Source organism: Meles meles, chromosome 6, assembly GCF_922984935.1.
Source record: "Meles meles chromosome 6, mMelMel3.1 paternal haplotype, whole genome shotgun sequence".
Lineage (NCBI taxonomy): Eukaryota > Metazoa > Chordata > Mammalia > Carnivora > Mustelidae > Meles > Meles meles.
Genome location: NC_060071.1, coordinates 99,986,838 through 100,005,313, shown reverse-complemented (window position 1 = coordinate 100,005,313; position 18,476 = coordinate 99,986,838). Strand labels below are relative to the sequence as shown.

Sequence of the window (18,476 nt, the reverse complement as noted above, 5' to 3'; positions counted from 1 at the left end):
CATAATTAAATTATGTAGCATCTGTACTAAATACTAAGTTTAAAAAGAAGATTTTGAGCCTCTCTAAAGCTATTTATCATCATATTTAATTTTTCTCTAGTGTCTCCTCAAATAAATAAAGTTGAAACAGAGGTTATTCATGTTTCATTGCTATTGAGGTGCTCTTCTAAATGTTTGGCTAGAGACTGTAATCTGAATTATTATTGTGTGAAGCCATTAATTTGCTGTCATATTTGATATACTAATGTAGGTCAGTGACAAAACACCACTTAAAGGTACTGGTAGCTAATAGGAACATACTGACATGAGAACCTGTCAAAAAGGCCTTTAATTGGAAATTAAGGAACATTTGATATATGTCAAAATAGCTCTGGATTTAGACCTTCAGGTCTCTCGTCCTCAATCCTTAATTAAAATGGAGGCTTCATCTACATAATAACATTCTTGGCTTGTGTCATTCCTCCATTATTCATTTTAGTTTCTGAAACTTCAGTATTGAAAGGGTCATTTTGGGGGCACCTGGGTGGCTCAGTGGGTTAAAGCCTCTGCCTTCGGCTCAGGTCATGATCCCAGCGTCCTGGGATCGAGCCCCGCATCGGGCTCTCTGCTCAGCAGGGAGCCTGCTTCCTCCTCTCTCTCTCTGCCTGCTTCTCTGCCTACTTGTGATTTCTGTCTGTCAAATAAATAAAGTTTAAAAAAAAAAAAAGTGTCATTTTGTAATTGTTTGGATATGTCTTTGAAATTTTTACAAATGTTTGTTTTTTGGTTTTCTTTTTTTGAGATTATGGTAGGGAATCAAATACATGCTTTTTACTCAGAGTATTAAAATATATTTCTAAGAATGCTGATTATGTGATTAATTAGATAAAAGCCTATCTGAAATACTTCTCTATAAATGTACCTACTTGTTCTTTACTAAGTATTTTCTTGTTTTTATGTATTTAAAAATGGTTTATGATAGTAATTTATCCTTGAAAAGCACCAGTTTCAGTCAAAATTTGCAGCAATAATTTTCATTTCTTTAATTGATCAATGGGCCTCAAAAAGAGAAGTTTATATTTGTTGACAAATTTGATCATTTCATCATATGGACAGTTTATATAAAGTTGATGTCATTTTTACATTTTTTTTTTCATTTTGTCTCATGTAAATTATTGGGAAGAAAATGTAGTGATTTTACTAAACAGCAATAATATTATTCCTTCAATGTTTGCTCCATACATGGAGATTTCAGGCTGTCAATGACTAAAACTTTGAATGCTTAGTGCTATGAGCCAGACACTGACGTAAGCTTCAGATATATATTGTCTAATGTGATTTCTGAAGCATGTGAGGTAAAAAGTTTTCTCATCCGCATTTGATATATGAGGAAGGTGAGACTATCCAAGATTTTATCCTAATATTTCTGACCCAGGAAACTCAAACCCAGGACTTTATTTATCTATTTATTTCCTTCCTTCCTTCCTTATTTATTTAAAAGATTTTCTGTATTACTTTACTAAGAGAGACAGACAATGAGAGAGAGCATGCACACCCTCACATTTGGGGGAGGGGAGGAGAGGGAGAATCTTAAGCAGACTCCAGGCACAGCTCCAAGCCCAGTGCGGGGCTTGATCTCAGAATCCTGAGATCATGACTTAAGCTGAAATCAAAGCATCCAATGCTTAACCTACTAATCCACCCTGGTGTCCCATATTTATTTATTTGTTTATTTATTTATTTAAGAGAGAGCATGCACACACACATGCAGAAACAGAAGGGAGGGGCAGAGGAAGGGGGAGAGAATCTTAAGCAGACTCCATGTTGACCATGGAGCCTGACTTTTGGTTTGATCTCCCCACTGTGGATATCATGACCTAACCTGAAATCAAGAGTTAGACACTTAACTGACTGAGCCACCAGGCGACCTCAATACTCTAAATAAAAAATGTTAGAAAGTTAAACTCTTTTATCACTAGAAACTTTTTTTGTAAATATTTTATTTATTTATTTGAGAGAGCGATAGAGAGAGAGAGAGTGAGCACAAGTGTGGGGGAAGGGGCAGAGGGAAAAGGAGAAGCAGAATCCTCACTGAGCAGGGAGCCCCACATGGGTCTCGATCTCAGGACCCTGAGATCATGACCTGAGCAGAAGGAAGCCTCTTAACCGACTGAGCCACCCAGGCACCCCTAGAAATTTTTTGAACTAGAGGAAATACACAGATACTCATTGTTCATTATGTACCAGTAACATAAACAGGTGTGGGAGAAAATTACTTACGGCAAAATGTTCCTCTTGAAAGAATAAATAACATTTTTTTGCTTAAATTTATGACTGTTTTAGTTATTGGTTTAACTTATGTTGATTATGTAAAATTGTAATGTTGGTGTTGGTGAGGTAGGACCCTGGGAGAGTGGGCCAGTAAAAGTGGGAGTGTAAGATGTTATCTGAATGATGGTTCATTATAGGTGGATCTGGAAAGGTAGACAGAGCTGGTGACTTGAATCATAATGAGCTTAGTCATTCACTGGATTTTATCTATCAGACAAACTTGGCAGATCAAGGAAGAAGGTGGGAAATTTGAAGTCCAGAAACATTATTTAATGAAAATCAGAAGACTAATCAATTTTTAAAAATGACTCTAATTTCATGAGAAAAAACCTAGTGGATCCAGACAGAAAAGTGTCACCTTTATCCACTGAGATTAAGAGAATTAGTGCAATTGTGAAGTGGAAGCAAAGTTTATATATTTTTGAAATTGCTAAAGCTTAAGATTTAAAAAAATAGAAGGTGGATCATAATATTTACTAATAATTGCTTATGTTTCACATTGCATGATTTAAACAGATATTTTTATTCTTGCTCTTATGGCATGAACTAATTTAATAAAAATGCTTTTTGCATTTTTTGCATATTTTGCATATATATCAATATATAAGTGATCATTTTCGTTCTGTATTCTGTTTTTTACCCCTAAATTCCAAAGATATAAAGTAAGGTCTGACCTCTTAAAAATAAAGATGTAACATGGCAAAATGAAACACAACAAAATTTGTTTTTTAGGGTAAAGGCAGAAATGTAGTTAAAACTAAACTTTGTAATTTACTAAGTTTCACTGAAGGTGTCTCATTTTCTTTTTCTTTTTTAATTAACGTATAATGTATTATTTGTTTCAGAGGTATATGTCTGTGATTCATCAGTCTTATGTAATTCACAGCACTCACCAAAGCACATACCTTCCCCAATGTCCATCCCCCAGCCACCCCATCCCTCCTACCACCCTCTGCTCCAGCAACCCTCAGTTTGTTTCCTGAGATTGAGTCTCTTACAGTTTGTTTCCCTCTCTGGTTTCATCTTGTTTCATTATATTGCTTAGCATATTATCCTCTAGTTCCATCCACGTTGCTGCAAAGGCAAGATTTTGGGGGTTTTGATGGCTGCTTAATATTCTATTTTGTATATATATATATATATATATATGTGCATGTATATATATATTTATATATATGCATTTATATATTTATATATGCATATATATGCATATATATGCATATATATTTGTATGTATATGTGCGTGTGTGTGTGTGTATATGTGTATGTGTATATATATATATATATATATATATATATATATATATCACATCTTCATTATCCATTCATCTATTGATGGACATCTAGGTTGTTTCCATAGTTTGGCTATTGTGGACATTGCTGCTATAAACATTCGGGTGCACTTGCCCCTTTGGATCACTACATTTCTGTCTTTATGGTAAATAACCAGTAGTATGATTGCTAGGTCATAGGATAGCTCTATTTTCAGCTTTTTTTAGGAACCTCCATACTGTTTTCCAAAGTGGCTGTACCAGCTTGCAATTCCCACCAACAATATAAAGGGTTTACTATTCTCCACATCCTCCCCAGCATCTGTCGTTTCCTGACTTGTTAATTTTAGCCATTCTGACTGGTGTGAACTGTTATCTCCTTGTCGTTTTGATTTGTATTTCTCTGATGTCAGGTGAGGTTGAACATATTTTCATGTGTCTGTTGGCCAGATGTTTTCTTTGCAAAAATGTCTGTTCATGTCTTCTGCCCGTTTCTTGATTGGATTATTTGTTCTTTGGGTGTTGAGTTTGCTGAGCCTTTATAGATTATGGATACTAGCCCTTTATCTGATACGTTGTTTGTAAATATCTTCTCCCATTTTGTTGGCTTCCTTTTGAATTTGTTGACTGTTTCCTTTTCTGTACAAAAGCTTTTTGTGTGATGAAGTTCCAATAATTCATTTCTGCCCTTGCTTCCCTTGTCTTTGGCAATGTTTCTAGGAAGAAGTTGCTATGGCTGAGGTCAAAGAGGTTGCTGCCTATGTTCTTCTCAAGATTTTGATGGATTCCTGTCTCACATCGAGGTCTTTCATCCATTTTGAGTCTATTTTTGTATGTGGTGTAAGGAAATGGTCCAGTTTCATTCTTCTGCATGTGGATGTACAATTTTCCCAATACCATCTGTTGAAGAAACTGTCTTTTTTCAACTGGACATTCTTTCCTGATTTGTAGAAGATTAGTTGACCATAGAATTGAGGGTCCCTTTCTGGGCTCTCTTTTCTGCTCCACTGATCTATGTGTCTGTTTTTGTGCCAGTACCATACTGTCTTGATGATTACAGTTTTGTAATTGAGCTTAAAGTCTGGAATTGTGATGCTAACAACTTTGGTTTCCTTTTTTAAAATTTCTCTGGGTATTTGAGGGTTTTTTTTGGTTCCATATAAATTTTAGGATTTTTTTCCATTTCTTTGAAAAAAGTTGATGGTATTTTGATAGGTATTGTATAAAATGTGTAGATTGCTCTAGGTAACATAGACATTTTCACAATATTTGTTCTTCCAATCCATGAGCATGGAACATTTTTCCATTTCTTTGTGTCTTCCTCAGTTTCTTTCATGAGTACTCTGTAGTTTTCTGAATACAGATTTTTACTTCTTTGGTTAGATTTATTCCTTGGTATCGTACAATTTTGGCTGCAATTGTAAATGGGATCAACTCTTAGTTTCTCTTTCTTCTGTCTTGTTGGTGTATAGAAATGCAACTGATTTCTGTGCATTGATTTTATATCCTGACACTTTACTGAATTCCTGTATGAGTTCTAGCACTTTTGGAGTGGAGTCTTTTGAGTTTTCCACATAAAGTATCATATCATCTGCAAAGACTGGTGGGAGTTTGACTTCTTCTTTGGTGATTTGGATGCCTTTAATTTCTTTTTGTTGTCTGATTACTGAGGCTAGGACTTCTAGTACTATGTTGAATAGCCATGGTGATAGTGGACAGCCTTGCCATGTTCCTGACCTTAGGGGAAAAGCTCTCAGTTTATCTCTATTGAGATGACATTCGCTGTGGGTTTTTCATAGATGGCTTTGATGATATTGAGGTATATACATTCTATCCTTACACTGCAAAGAATTTTGATCAAGAAAGTATGCTGTACTTTGTCAAGTGTATTTTCATCATCTGTTGAGAGTATCATATGGTTCTTGTTCTTTCTTTCATTAATGTATTGTATCCTATCAATTGATTTGTAGATGTTGAACCAAACTTGCAGCCCAGGAATAAATTCTACTTGGTCGTGGTGATATAATCCTTTTAATGTCCTGTTGGATCCTATTGGCTAACATTTTGGTGAGAATTTTTCCATCCATGTTCATTAGGGATATTGGTCTGTAATTCTCCTTTTTGGTGGGGTCTTTGTCTGGTTTTGGGATCAAGGTAATGCTCACCTCATAAAATGAGTTTGGAAGTTTTTCTTCCTTTCCTATTTTTTGGAACAGTTTCAGGAGAATAGATATTAATTCATCTTTAAATGTTTGATAGAATTCCCCTGGGAAGCCGTCTGGCCCAAGACTCTTGTTTGTTGAGAGATTTTTTGATGACTGCTTCAATTTCCTTACTGGTTATGGGTCTGTTCAGGATTTTTATTTTTTCCTGGTTCAGTTTTGGTAGTTTATTCATCTCTAGAAATACATCCATTTCTTCCAGATTATCAAATTTGCTGGCGTATGAGCAAATATAAATTTGCTCATAGTATGTTCTTATAATTGTTTGTATTTGGTGTTGGTTGTGACCTCTCCTCTTTTATTCATGATTTTTTTTATTTGGGTCATTTCTCTTTTCTTTTTGATAAGTCTGGCCAGGAGTTTATAAATCTTATTAATTTTTTCAAAGAACCACCTCCTAGTTTCCTTGATCTGTTCTACTTTTCTTTTGGTTTCTATTTCATTGATTTCTGCTGTGATCTTTATTTCTCTTCTCCTTCTAGGTTTAGGCTTTCTTTGCTGTTCATTCTCCAGCTCTTTTAGGTGTAGTGTTAGGTTGTGTACTTGAGACCTTTCTTGTTTCTTGATAAAGGCCTATATTGCTATATACTTTCCTCTCAGGACCACCTTTGCTATATCCCATATTTTGAATAGTTGTGTTTTCATATTCATATGTTTCCATGAGTTTTTTTAAATTCTTCTTTAATTTCCTGGTTGACCCATTTATTCTTTAGTAAGGTGCTATTTAGCCTCCATGTATCTGAGTTCTTTGCAACTTTCCTCTTGTGATTGAGTTCTAACTTCAGAGCATTGTGGTCTGAAAATATGCAGGGAATGATCCCAATCATTTGGTACCAGTTTAGACCTGATTCATGTCCCAGGATGTGATCTATTCCGGAGAATGTTCCATGTGCACTAGAGAAGAACGTGTATTCTGTTGGTTTGGGATGGAATGTTCTGAGTATATCTGTGATGCCCCTCTGGTCCAGTGTGTTATTTAAAGCCTTTATTTCCTTGCTGATCTTTTGCTTGGATGACCTGTTCATTTCAGTGAGGGTGATGTTAAAGTCCCCTACTATTATTGTATTATTGTCAATGTGTTTCTTTGATTTTGTTATTAATTGGTTTATATAAATGGCTGTTCCCATGTTAGGGACATAGATATTTAAAATTGTTAGGTCTTCTTGTTGGACAGACCCTTTGTGTATGATATAGTGTCCTTCCTCATCTCCTATTATAGTCTTTGGCTTAAAATCTAATTGATTTGATATAAGGATTGCCACCCCAGCTTTCTTTTGTTGTCCATTAGCATGGTAAGTGGTTTTCCACCCCCTCACTTTAAATCTGGAGGTGTCTTTGTTCTAAAATGAGTTTTTTGCAGACAGCATATCAATGGGTCTTTTTATAAAAAATCCATTCTGATACCCTGTGTCTTCTGTTTGGCACATTTAGACCATTTATATTCAGGATAACTATTAAAATATATGAATTTAGTGCTACACTATTGCCTGTAAGGTAACTGTTACTGTATATTGTCTCTGTTCCTTTCTGGTCTGTTACTTTAAGCCTCTCTCTTTGCTTAGAGGACCCCTTTTAATATTTCCTGTGGGGCTGGTGTGGTGTCTGCAAATTCTTTTAGTATTTTTTGTTGTTGTTTTTGTTCTGGAAGCTTTTTATCTCTCCTTCTCTTTTCATTGACAACCTAGCTGGATATAGTATTTGCTGCATATTTTTCTCGTTTAGTGGTCTAAATATATCATGCCAGTCCTTTCTGGCCTGCCAGGTCTCTGTGGATAGGTCTGCTGCCAATATAATATTTCTACCTTTGCATGTACAGACCTCTTGTCCCGAGCTGCTTTCAGGATTTTCTCTTTGTCTCTGAGTCTTGTAAGTTTTACTATTAGGTGACTGGGTGTTGACTTATTTTTATTCATTTTGAGAGGGGTGCTCTGTACCTCCTTGATTTTGATGCTTTTTTCCTTCCCCAAATTAAGGAAATTCTCTTGTATAAGTTGATCCAATATACCTTCTGCCCCTCTCTCCCTTTTTTCTTCTTCTGGGATCCCAATTATTCTAATATGGTTCATCTTATGGTACCACTTATCTCTCAAACTCTCCCCTTGTGATCCAGTACTTGTTTGTCTCTCTTTTTCTCAGCTTCTTTATTCTCCATAATTTGGTCTTCTATATTACTAACTCTCTCTTCTGCATCATTTATCCTAGCAGTAAGAGTCTCCATTTTTTTATTGCATCTCATTAATGGCTTTTTTTATTTCAACTTGGTTAGATTTCAGTTCTTTTATTTCTCCAGAGAGGGATTTTATTTCTCCAGAAAATGATTCTCTAGTATTTTCTATGCTTTTTTGAAGCCCAGCTGGCATCTTTATAATCATCATTCTGATTTCTATTTCTGACATCTTACTTATGTCTGTGTTGATTAGGTCCTGAGCAGTTGGTTCTGCCTCTTGTTCTTTTTTTGTGGTGAGTTTTTCTACCTTGTCATTTTGTCCGGAGAAAAACAGATGAATGAGACAACACAATGCTAAAAGGGTAACAACCCCAGAAAAATATATACTAACCAAATCAGAAGAGACCCAATACCGGGTGGGAGAAGAAAAGGGGGGAACATATATATATATATATATTTATATATATAAATGTTTATATATATATATATAAATATATATATAAATATAAACATTTATATATATATAAATATATATATATATAAATATATAAATATATATATATTTATATATATAAATGATTGGGTTGTTGAATAGAACAGAGGTACACACTTGATTTTGGGTGTATTTTGGTCTTTTAGAAGAAACTGCCTCCCAGAATTTTAAAGAAAGAAAAACTTATGTATATATAAAAATATGGGTAAACATGATGAAGTGATAGAATATGACTGTAAAGATGAAAATTTTAAAAAGATTTTAAAAAAGGAATTGGTAACATAAACAGTTGGTTGAGAAAAGAGAAAAGAAAAAAAAAAGAGAATGTGATCAGGCTGGATACTGGAACAAAGCTATATGCTAGATTTAGGATGTATTTTGGTCTGTTAGAAGAAACTGTATCCCAAAATTTTAAAGAAATAAAAACTTACATCTATTCAAGAAATAAGGTTAAATACAGTGAAAAGATGGAATAGGACTATAAAAATGAAAATTAAAAAAAGATTTTTTAAAAGGTATTAATAAGATAAAATAGTTAAAATAGGTTAAAACAGAAAAGAAAAAATTAAAAAAAAAGAAAAAATAATGAAAACTTTAAAAATTTAACTTTGCAAGACTAAAGAATCATGGGAGCAAAGCCATGAATTCTATGTGCTGCATTACCCTACCACTGGTGTTTTGTGGTTCTCACTGATTGGTGAACTTGGTCTTGGTGCGATGAGTTCTTGCTGATCTTCTCGGGGAGGGGCCTGTTGCAGTGATTCTCAAATGTCTTTGCCTGAGGTGGAAATTCACCGCCCTTGCCAGGGGTCAGGCTAAGTAATGTAAGCGGTTTTGCTCTTGGTCGCTTTTGTTCCCTGAATGCTTTCCGTAGCTTTAGAGGAGGAGAATGAAAACAGAGGCCTCCCAATCTCTGGCCTGTAGGAGCCGGAGCTCAGGGCATCCACTCCTCAGTGAGCCCTCAGTAAAAACCAGTCAATCCCTCCTGTCGCCCTGGTCTTGGGTTGCACTCCGAGCTCACCTAGTCTGTGAGCAAGCGTTTCTATCTCTGGTGCATGGCCCCATTTGGAGTCTCCAAACCCAGCGGATTTTCTGCAGCGTGCTCCCCGCCACTCCACCCAGTGGAGGATTTGGGGGTCTCCCTGGATCTGCTGCTTGTGGGGTCTTGGCTCGAAGAGTAGTTGCCCGACTGTGCCCTCAATCATGGTTTAAGGTAATTGCGAGCTCAGAGTCCCTCCTCGGCTCCCTTTCTGTAGTCGGCTTCCCCGCTCCGATACCTGGCAGCTCTGCCTCACTCAGAGACCCCAGGTCCTTCTGGAACCCTGGAGGGTCCTGAGACCATGCTGTCCCCTCAAGTGTTCCAGCCCCTGCTTGGCTACTGGAGTGACGTCCCTCAGTGGAGCAGATGTCTATTTTAAAGTTCTGATTCTGTGCTCTGCTGCTCTCTCACTTGCTGGGAGCCGGCTCCTCCTTCTATGGTCTGTTTTCCCGTATATTGCCTCAGATTCACTTCTCTGCACATTCTACCTTCCAGAAAGTGGTCAAAAATATGGAACACTTCACGAATTTGTGTGTCATCCTTGTGCAGGGACCATGCTAATCTTCTCTGTATTGTTCTAATTTTACTTCTATGCTGATGAAGCGAGCGCGAGTGTGTCTCATTTTCTTAAATGGAAATTAAAGGTATACATCAGGATTTAGAGAGAATTAGAGATTTTCAAAATCACATGTGTTACACAGGTTCTGGTGTTTGCTAAATTCTCAGTCCATGAGAGTGTTGTTTTGGTGATGTCTGACTCATTCTTGCTTAGTGATAATCGCTCTTCTACTCTGTTCAGAAAGGGACTTTGGGTGTGGGTCATTGTCACACTGATTCCTGTATTCTGGGGTCTAAGAGGCATTTTTCTGACATGCTGAGGACCTTGTCCTTCTTGGGATTAGTCACAAGCAGCGGCAGGGATTTCTTAGTGGAGAGAAACAATGGGGAAATTGGCAGGCCAGATCCTAAAAATTCCCTGCCTGCCATTGCCGCTCTTGGAGAAGCAAATTGAAGTTTTCATTTTTGGCATATTCTGTAGTAAATCTCATTTGTTTTCTTGATGAGCTAGACTAGAAGAAATAAAGGCTGTCTCTAAATACCCAATTTGTGATTAAGGTTGCAGCACAATGATGAGACTAATTTCATTTTAGTTAGTATTTGCTGTAGCTTTGTAAGTTCTTTCCAAGAAAGCTGAAAAGCCCTTAATTTCAGAGAGACGAGTGTATTTAGGTATAAATTTCAGTCCGTAGGGGTAAAAAAAAAAAAAAAAAAAGATATAATCAGTATCTGTGGTTTTGGGAGTCTTGATCTCATAAGATGCGGTGATAATTCATAAGAAGCAAGGAAGATGTGGTTCCAAGAATCTTGGAGGATTCACTGTCCATATGACACATGGCTTCTGACATTATGAGGAGGAAGCCATTTCACAAGTTTGATTTAGAGGGAAGAAGTCCTAATCAAAGGTTTTAAGGATTAAATGCTGCCTTCTCTTGCAGTGTTATAATCGTTTCTCTGTCTTCTTCACCATGCCCCCACACTGACTCAAGGCACATAAAGAACAGTGCCGTCTACATTGGAAACTAATGAGGTAGTAAGTTGGCCAGTTGAATTTAAATTAAAAAAGAAAAAAAAAAAAGAACAAGGCCATCAAAGCAAGAGTGGGTTTATCTCAGCGTTTTGTTGTTGTTGATAGTCTATGGCCTAGCCCCCAACGTTTCTGGCATAGTTATTTTTTATTTTTCTAAAATTTATTAATTAGAGACATGATTCAGCTCTTAGTTGGAAACAATTTAGAACACACTATAGGATCCAATAGAAAACCAAGAACTTGCATATAGTGTATCACATTCCTACCGAGGAGGGGGAGTGTGGAGTTCCCCTTAATATTTCAAGTTGAGATATCCAGCTTAGTTCACACAAATTCTCTGGGAGCAAAATAGGAGATTAATGAAATATTTGATGGACTTTCAGACATCCTCAAGGTGTAGGTCAGCTGTTTTCCCCTGAGAAATACTGAGAAGTACATCATGAGGACTTGGGGTGAGAATGTCCATGTAGAGACCAAAGAACGTACATGGCTGGTGCCAGACTCAGACTTGTTCCTCTCTGGCACACGCATAAGAGGTTGTCAAATGCTCTATTTGAAAAAAATGTTATAAACCATATACTTAGTGAAATGTGTATTTTTTTCATCTATAAAACATACAAGAGTCTTTGAAGTTTTAGCCATAGATATCAACAGGTTATGCTTCTAGGTGTAAACAAAGAAAGGTATTTCTGATGAAATCTCAAGTTGCAAATGTAGAAACCTTCATGTAATAAAATTTAAAATTTTTATACTGTTTCACTTAAGAAAAATAGGACTCAAAAATGTCATTTTGTGGAAAATATTTTAGATTAATATTTTGCAGTTATGTGTTCAATTTTCCATGAAGTCAGTACCCTGCTTAGAGAATGACATAAGATAGTTATTTTGCAGAAAAATATTGCTTTTATTGTTTTAACATTACAATTTAAATTGCATAACTGCTTTTTGTGTTTAACATAAAATTTCATGTACATAATTACATTATTTTTAAAGGTCATTTCCTTTTCTATTCTTTTTTATTCTATTTTTTAATTATTTCTATTCTCTTTTTATTCTTTATTTATTCTTTTCTATTCTTTTTGTGTTTCACTGTTTTCCCACACACCTCTTCTGGTACATAGCAATTTGTTCTCTGTGTTTGAGTCTTTTTTGTCTTTCTTTTTTTTTTTTTTTTTTTGTTTGTCCATTTGTTTTGTTTCTTAAATTCCACATATGAGTGAAATCATATGGTATTTGTCTTTCTCTGACAGACTTATTTTACTTAGCATAATACTCTCTAGGTCCATTCATATTATTGCAAATGGCAAGCTCTCCCTCCTTTTTAGGCTGAGTAGTATTCCATGTGTGTGTTAGTAAGTATCACCTCTTCTTTATCCATTTATCTATGGATGAACACTTGGGCTGCTTCCATATTTTCACTATTGTAAATGCTGCAATTAATGTAAGGGTGCATATATCTTTTCAAAGTAGTGTTTTCATTTTCCTTGGGTGTAAGTACCAAGTAGTGGAGTCAGTGGATCATATGGTAATTTTATTTTAAAAATTTGAGGAACCTTCATATTGTCTTCCATAGTCGTTGCACCTATTTGCATTCCTCTCAAGAGAGCACAAGGGTTGCTTTTTCTCCATACCCTTGCCAACACATGTTATTTAAGTTTTTGATTTTAGCCATTCTGATAGGTATAAGTTGATATCTTATTGTGATTTTGAGCTGCATTTCCCTGATTACTAGTGATATTGAGCATCTTTTCATGTGTTTATTGTCTCTTTGTGTCTGGTATAAAAATGTGGCCCCATTTCATTCTTTTACATGTAACTGTCCAGTTTTCCCAGTACTGTTTGTTGAAGAGATTGTTTTTTCCCCATTATATATTCTTACCTCCTTTGTTATGGATTAATTGACCATAAAAACATGAGTTCATTTTTTGTGTTCTTTATTCTGTTCCTTTTATCTATGTGACTATTTTTGTGCTAAGGTACTATTTAGATTAACTTTTTTTTTTTTAAAGGTTTTATTTATTTGACAGATGGAAATTACAAGTAGGCAGAGAGGCAGGCAGAGAGAGAGAGGGAAAGCAGACTCCCTGCTGAGCAGAGAGCCCTATGCGGGGCTCGATCCCAGGACCCTGAGATCATGACCTGAGCCGAAGGCAGAGGCTTAACCCATTGAGCCACCCAGGCACCCCTAGATTACCTTTGAAGTATATTCTTGAAATCTGAAATTGTGATGACTCCAACTTTCTTCTTTTTCTCCTTTTTAAAAAGATTTATTTATTTATTTATTTATTTTTAGAGATGGGGGATGAGGGACAGAGGGAGAGGGAGAGAGTGGATCTCAAGCAGGCTCCTGCTGAGCACAAAGCCAGACACGAGGCTTGATCCCATGACCCTTTGATTATGACCAGAGCTGAAATCAAGAGTTGGGACACTTAACCAGCTGACCCCTCCAGGCGCCCCTAACTTTATTCTTCTTTCACAAGATTACTTCGGCTATGCAGAGTCTTTTGTGGTTCAATACAAATTTAATAGTATGTGTTTTAGTTCTATGAAAAATTTTGTTAGTATTTATAGGGATTACATTAAATCTGTAGATTACTTTGGGTAGTATGAATATTTTAACAATATTGGCTTTTCCAGTCTATGAACATGGAATATCTTTCCATTTGTTTGTGTCATCTTCAATTTCTTTCATCAGTGTTTTAAAATTTTTCAGAAGTCAGGTCTTTTACCTCCTTGGTTAAGTTTATTCCTAGTGATTTTATTATTTTTGGTGCATTTGTAAATGAGATTATTTTCTTAATTTCTCTTTCTGTTACCTCACTGTTAATGAATAGACATGCAACAGATTTCTATAAATTTTATATTCTGCAACTTTACTGAATTCATTTACCAGTTCTAGTAGATTTTTAGTGTAGTTTTTAGGGTTTTCTGTGTAGATTATCATGTCATCTGCAAATAGTGAAAGTTTTATGTCTTCCTTACAAATTTAGATGCCTTTTTTTTTTTTCCTTGTCCATTTGTTGTGGCTAGGACTTCCAGTACTATTTTGAATAAAAGTTGTGAGTGACCATCCTTATCTTGTTGCCAATCTTAGAAGAAAAGCTCTAAGTTTTCCACCATTGAGTATGATATTAACTATGGTTTTTCATAGATAACCTTTATTATGTTGAGGTATGTTCCCTCTAAACATATTTTTTGAGGGTCTTTATCATGAATGGATGTTGTTGAGGAGTTTTGCATCAGTGTTCATCAGAGATATTTCATGAACACAATTAAGTTGTTATTGAAAGTTATTTTCTTTGATGATGAATTTTATTCCATCTTAAATTGTATCTATTGCATATAAAAAGGTAAGTTTTAATTTTTAATTTAAACTCTGCTTTAAATTCTTGGCTAACATTAATCTCAAAAGTCATATCAAAATCTGTTATTTAGAAAACATTAATAGCTCCTTTATAAAACTAGAGGCTTCAGGGCTTAATTTTTTTACCTTATCTTTGGCTTTGGAGAGTCTCTCAGAGAAGTTCATTTATAACAATGCTTCTCAGGATATACTGAAGATACATAATATGCAAAATATTCAGGGGCACCTGGCTGGTTCAGTAGGTTAAGCCACTGCCTTTTGCTCGGGTCATGGTCTCAGGGTCCTGGGATCGAGCCCCACATCGGGCTGTCTGCTCAGCAGGGAGCCTGCTTCTCCCTCTCTCTCTGCCTGCCTATCTGCCTACTTGTGATCTCTCTCTCCGTCAAATAAATAAATAAAAATCTTACAAAAATATATATATATGAAAAATATTCCGAACCTTTCATGTTAAGAGTCCATCACCAAAATCGTTTGAGGTAGATATGATCTTTTTTTTTTTTTTAAGATTTTAATCATGTATTTGAGAAAGAGAGAGAAAGCACACATTCATACATGAGCAGGGGGACAGGCAGAGGGAGAGGGAGAGAGAGAATATCCAGCAGACTCCCCAGTTGGAGCCTGATGTGGGATTGATCCCAGGATCCTGAGACCATGACCTGAGCTGAAGTCAGCTGCTTAACCAACCACCCAAGCATCCCTAGATATGACCTTCTTTTGATTACATCTGGAATAATCAATAGGATCTTAGCACTTATTTTATAGCTCATCAAATTAAAGAGGAAAAAGTATTTCTCTCTAGTGAATGGGAATATTGTGTTAACAAAATATAAGGGTTGAGGGGAAAGGTGTAGGGAAATAAGTTCATGTATATGCAGAAATAGAGTAATTAAAAGAATCAATGAATCAGACAACTCAAATAAGCTAAAAGCTTATTTATTTATTTTTTATTGAGCTCAAAGCTTATTTAAAATAAACTGTATGGGGCGCCTGGGTGGCTCAGTGGGTTAAAGCCTCTGCCTTTCACTCAGGTCATGATCCCAGGGTCCTGGGATCGAGCCCCACATGGGGCTCTCTGCTTGGCAGGGAGCCTGCTTCCTCCTCTCTCTCTCTCTTCCTGCCTCTCTCCCTACTTGTGATCTCTGTCTGTCAAATAAATAAATAAAATCTTTAAAAAAAAACAAAAAAACACTGTATGCTGTTTTTGTATCAGAATATTGCTTTATTTAGGATTACTTAAATGATAATGACAGAAGGATTTTAACTATTGTTAGAATACACATACAAATTGAATGTTCTGTTTATGTGCATGTTTGATATGTGTTTATATTCATGAATTTATATTCAATTCACCAATGCCTATTATATACTGAATAGGATGTAATAAGTCTATATTGTTTTGAAATGTACAGTAAGGTATAATTTCATAAAGGTCTTCATAGTTTCACAGAAGCAAAGGCACATAAACTAAGACTGAAGGAGAAGTAGAAGATCAAAATAATGACAAAATTAGCAGCTTACCACCTTCTATTTTCCTGCCTTATTCTTTTTTTATTTTTTTAAGATTCTATTTATTTATTTGACAGACAGAGATCACAAGTAGGCAGAGAGGCAGGCAGAGAGAGGAGGAAGCAGGCTCACTGCCGAGCAGAGAGCCTGACGTGGGGCTTGATCCCAGGACCCTGAGATCATGACCTGAGCCGAAGGCAGAGGCTTTAACTCACTGAGCCACCCAGGCACCCCTTCCTGCCTTATTCTTTTTTTTTTGTTTGTTTGTTTTTTAGTTGTTTTTTTTTTTTTCTGCCTTATTCTTTTACATATACAAACAATAGGGAGAAGCTAGGCTGCTGTGGTCTGAGGTCTCCAAAGCAGGGGCAGAAGGATGGCTTAGAAGATGTACCATTATTTCTAATCACTAAAGTGTAAAGGAAACACAAGAGGAGGCCTTGATGGGAGAATGAATACCGTTGTTTTATCTCTGGTTTTAAAATATGAATTCATGTAAGTATATTTATGTGGTGTGGGGATTAACCTTGATTTTATTTTTACAGAAGAGATTAGATAGTTTTGAGAGATTTCTGCATATATGGCACAAAGGTTGGCAAAGTTGAACTTGTAAAAGAGTAAATAAAAGGATGCCTGGGTGGCTCAGTCAGTTAAGCATCTGCCTTTGGCTCAGGTCATGATTCCAGGGTCCTGGGATTGAGTCCCGCATCAGGCTTCTTGCTCAGCAGCGAGACTCCTTCCACCTCAACTTCTCTCCCTGCTTGTGCTCGCTTCCTTTCTCTTTCTCTGTCAAATAAACAAATAAAATCTTTTTAAAGAAAAGAGTAAACAGAAAGGAAAAAAGGAAGGAAAAGAAAAAAGATGGGATTTTAGGGAAGTTAATTTTAAAAGAATGATGAACAATAGTAGAAAATACGTATTGCAAAAAAAAATGGTTATGTTAGAAATACAAACATTATTGTTTATTTCTTGTAACATAAATAATTACTCTCTGCAATCCTGAGACGGTGGTATAATATTGTTAAAGTATTCCATTTTATACTTACCATTCTTTTTTACACATGGGTAAACCTCACCCGCAGTTCTGCTTTTTGCCCTAAGCTCAGTTTGACCTACTAAGACCTCTCCTTCTCAATCAAACCTTATCTCATTCAGCTTTTGACCCCCATTACTCTGCCACCGTATCTCACTCAGAATTCACCAATGCCATCCTAGCTGTCATAAGCAATGACCTTTTGTCTGTGATCCTCCTAATTTACAACTCCATTGTAAGTGACAGTTTTGGACAGTTCCCCTATGCTTCAGCATCTCTTTATGTCATTTTTAAAACACCACATTTTCTTCTATTTCTCTGATTTTAGAAACATAGTAAGTCTTTTTCCTTGGCCTCTCTGTATTAAGAATTCATACTACTCATGTTTCTGTGATCCTCCACCTAATTTCTCATTCTAAAAATTCTCTGTTTTAGAGATTTCACCTATTCTTTTGTCAAGAACGCTCTACTATTTAGAAGAAGTAGGTTTTTGTGTCCAGTATGACTTTTCAGCTGTTGGTCAGCTCACTATCAGCATCTGAAACTGAGTTCTTCATCTCCTTTCCCAGATCTTCCTATTCTCTTCTTCCCTGTCTGTGTCCATGATACCGGCATATGCAATGTAGTGAGCCTAAGGAGAAAGATATTAGGGAAAGTGCTGTAAACAACAAGAGGGATAATTATGGACCATGCCTATAGATACAGCACTTAATTGAAAATTTGAGTTGAGAGATCATCGTTTAAAAAGGAAGGGGAGAGCTCAGGTCATGTTCCCAGGGTCCTGGGATTGATCGGGCTCTCTGCTCAGCGGGGAGCCTGCCTCCCCCTCTCTCTCTGCCTACTTGTGATCTCTGTCTGTCAAATGAATAAATAAAATCTTTAAAAAAAAAAAAGAAAGGAAGGGGAAGAAGACTCACTTACTATCTTAAACTAGTGACTTGGGTAGGAAATACAGAAAATAAGAAAGGAAGGCACCATTTTTTATTTTTAGTTTTATAATTATTACTCAAATGTGCTATACTGGAGATTATGAAATAAGCAGAAGAGGCCAATTATTGTTAATGTCAATTAACTAAATGTAAGATGTTGTAGAAGACTAAGAAGTATTTTATGAAAGAATGTCATCACTTATATCAATAGAAAAATGGAAATAAATTTGGTTATTGTTATATTTCTTTAAAAGCAAAACTGAATGCTTGCTAAGAATTGTGTTAAATAAGTGCCAACTGTATTATCTCTTGATGCATGAGAGCAGTAAGATGTGAGATGTTCTCTCTGTCTCTGTCTCTGTGTCTCTGGTCCTCTGTCTCTTGATAGAATGTGTGAGGCATGCTGGTGCAGGTTGGCTCACTGATGTCTTCCCCAGGGCTTCTAAGATGGGACCACTGAGCATCCCCCTCTCCACACTGCCTATCCCAGATATCTGTGGTCTATGTCAAGAATAAGCTGTCTTGACCTGGTGTTGAAAAGCATCAAGATTATATTG

At 36.1% G+C, this 18,476-nt stretch overlaps 1 protein-coding gene and 1 non-coding gene across 3 annotated transcripts in view; one reads left to right on the top strand and one right to left on the bottom strand.

Moving 5' to 3' along the window:
• The window catches only part of MDGA2 (MAM domain containing glycosylphosphatidylinositol anchor 2), an 878,646-nt gene that overhangs the window by 334,108 nt on the left and 526,062 nt on the right, over positions 1–18,476 (top strand). The window lies entirely within an intron of this gene.
• Positions 10,007–10,110, bottom strand: LOC123945316. The gene has a single exon (XR_006819160.1). It is a non-coding gene; the product is annotated as a U6 spliceosomal RNA (small nuclear RNA).